The following is a 3,432-nucleotide window of genomic DNA, read 5'->3' as shown; positions in this document are numbered from 1 at the left end:
GGGCTTCTGAAAATGGAAGTGTCGCCCTTGCTCGTAGGTGGTCTCCTCATTGTTGAAGATGTCGATGTAGGCGAACTCATAAGAAGTAGGTGAAGATGTCGTATCTCTGAAGGCGAAGATGCCTTGATAACACTTGGCGAAGATGCCGAAGTGGTTGGTGTTGCCGTAGCTCCGTATTAGTGGTGGTCGTCTCGCGGTTTTCTCTTATGCTCATGAAGGTTGGCCTTGGCGTGAAGTAGGGCTTCTTGGGACATGTGCCTTTGCGCTTGGTGAGCATCATCATGATGATATTGGCGTTGTCGCACTTGAGCTTGTAGTAGATGTCGTTCGCTGTCGTCGTGCACAGTTGCTTGAAGGTGACTTGCCCTTCATGACGAGGTGGATAACGAACGTGATGGTGGTTTCCTTGGAGATGTGGACGTGGACGACTTGCGCTTGCATCATTTTTGCACTCCGAACACTTGTGACTTGAATGTCCCCTCCTTGAGGATGATGAAGGGGAAGAACGGTTGATCAACAAGGTCTGAATCTCCTCCATCCTTGCATCTTGCGCCTCCTATTGTGCGGAAAGCTTGTTGTCGATGTAGTCCCTTTTCCTTGCTTCGGAGTGAAGAATGTCGATGGAGAGGTTCTCGATGCGCTCCCGCAATCTTGATTGTGCACCTTGCATTTTTCGTTGTAGATCGAAGATTGACGCTTTGGTGATGTAGTTGTTCACGCCGTCGTTGTTGTGGAAGACCAGAGATGAAATGCCTTTCCTATATCCATCACAATACTCGAGCAAATATGAGTGGAGAAAGGAGAAGATCTATACCAAATGTACCTTGACCGATGTTGAAGATGGATCAATGATCACTCAATGATGTAATAAGGAAATAGCACAATTGGTACCAATTCTTGTCGGTTTCTCACACATACACAAAATAAGGCTTATGGTGGAGCTCGATGAGGATAGTGGCACAAAAATTTGATGCAAAATGTTAGCAAGAGTCAATAATATTGAAAGAGATTCACAAATTTGCAAGTGAAACAAGTAGACCAATAGCAATGAATGGCACACGAAAACGCACACACAGATAGATAAATGGGGTTGTGCAACCAAGGAATGAGCACAAAATGTGGAATCCACGGAAAACGCTCGTGTTGCATAACTCAACAGAGACCTCCTCCCTACCAATCCCTCCACATCGAGGATCTCCCACTGACATGAAGATATCTAGACCTACTAGATCATCATGGATCACCTCTTGCACTGGGATTTCAATCCTGGTCAAAAGGTGGCTGCACATGTTCATTCAAAATTTGGATCCACTGTCCACTTTTCTCCCGCTAGTGATGCCAAGGAATCAGTTGCCTTAGCTCTCGTTTATTGCATTGGTGGATCGTCCTCGGGGTTCAATGTTCTACAACTTGGCACAAGATCTTTTTGGTTCTCAGTGGCTTCCAACTGGGTGGGACATTTCATCCACGGCCTTAAAGATAGAATTTGGCCTGACTTTATCTATCATTTCCATCTGTTCAAGCCTTACGTGGATTATTCTCATTTTACACATGGTTGGAAAGTTGATGAGGAACTCAGTGAAATTCGGGCTCGAAGTCCCATTGCTGTCAAACCAAATCTCAACTTTCTCCACCAAAGTGCAGAAAGGGATCGCCGTGTCAATAATGGAGCTAATATATTGGGATTTCCTTTGGTTAGTTCGGTTAATCATATTGATTCCTCATTGCTGGCGGCGAACTCTTTGGATAAGTCAGGCAGCAGCTCCAGCGAGCACCAGACAGGTTTTCTCTCTATCGGGCAAGTCCATGCAGGCATTCAATGCTCAATTCAAAATGTTGCCTCCAATGAATGCCTTAATTTTTGCAAATTTCAATCACCAATTAAGGCTGTGCGTGGGACCAGGACCTTCCAAGGAAAATAGTATGAACCAAGGAAATGGGACCATATCCCTGATTTTATGCTATTGCATTTCCTGGATCAACGCACCTATGGTTATTCTGATGACAAAATTGCTGCAATTTGGAAACTCGATTTTATCTCGCCATCTGAGGTAATTTACCAACATCTTAATCTCCGCTCACTTTGTCATCAGAGGGGTCATCAGGCTAGCATGGGTGATCATAGTCCATCCCAGCCTCTTTCCCCTACTCAGACAACAACTACTAAGGGAAACCATGATGTCATTCATTTGGGCATGTCTAATACTTCTCTCCCCGCTGGACCAGTAGCATGTTTGATATGCGCTTCCACAGCCCACCTTTTTTATGATTGCCCGGCCCGCACCTACTGCTCGGCCTGCAAACTCTTGGGACACACTAAATCGCACTGCTTTCCCACCAAAACCAGCTGTTGGACTTGGAAACCCAAAAACAGGGGGAAAAGAATTTGGAAGTTGCTCTTGAGATCAATCATGAGATATCAAAAATGGATTCCCTGCCCAAGGTTGCATATATTTCTTCCAAAAGAACTCAACATCCTGGACAAATTACAAAGACTTTTCGCTGGGTCCCAAAAAGTAGCAGGCTATCGAAACACAAAGGAATAACTGGATATACATTGCCTTCGCTCATGCATTTACCTGCCGGAAAGACTTGGAGGATCAAATCAAATCACTCGCAGGGTGGGGACACGCGTCCGCTTGCCATTGTTGGAGACGCTCCGCCTCCTCTGTCTCTCTTTCCCTCCTCGACCTCCCCACCATCCAGTAGCACCACCACATCCATCCTGCCACCCTAGCCCGACCAGTCTCCCCCGCTTCCCCATGGTGCATTGCCACCAAACCCATCTACTGCTCGCCCTTCCAGCGAGATCCACGGCAACCCCACCATGGCCAACTTCCCTGTCATGCCATACCAATTCATCCGAGGCCCTCTCGCCATCTTCAATGGCCCCGACGATCGTCTCCAAAGGAACATGATGGTGGTAGGCGCGCCACCATTGCACCACGAAAACTACGCCATCGTCATCACCGAGCCAGCCACTCCTAATCTGTAATGGCCGATGGTGCTTGCAAAGATTCTCCAAATCTTGGCTGAAGACTTTAATGCTGAGGTGATATACTCTGATATCTTTCATCTTGGAGTGGGATTGATTAGATTTAGGTCTGCTGCAGTTAGAGATTTCCTCATCACCATAGGCCTGCACCCCATAGATGATGATCGCACCTTTTCTTTTGTGCGCCATGATGAAGGTCCGAATATGAGAATTCCTGTGTTTGAATCTATAGCTTGGGTGGTTTTCCTAGGGTTCCCGCTTGATTATCAGAATGAGTATTATGTCAATAAAGCAGTTAGCTGTTTTGGTCACTTCGAGCTTTGGCATAACCCTGGACAGGTTAAAACCCGTGTGCTTGTCCGTGTGCTCATCAATCAGTTTTCCAATGTGCCATGCAGTATGGTAATCAAAAGGGCCAATGTGTTTGGGGGGTTGGG

The sequence above is a fragment of the Triticum dicoccoides genome, chromosome 1A (genome assembly GCF_002162155.2).
Source record: "Triticum dicoccoides isolate Atlit2015 ecotype Zavitan chromosome 1A, WEW_v2.0, whole genome shotgun sequence".
Classification (NCBI taxonomy): Eukaryota; Viridiplantae; Streptophyta; class Magnoliopsida; order Poales; family Poaceae; genus Triticum; species Triticum dicoccoides.
This window is presented reverse-complemented; position numbering follows the sequence as displayed.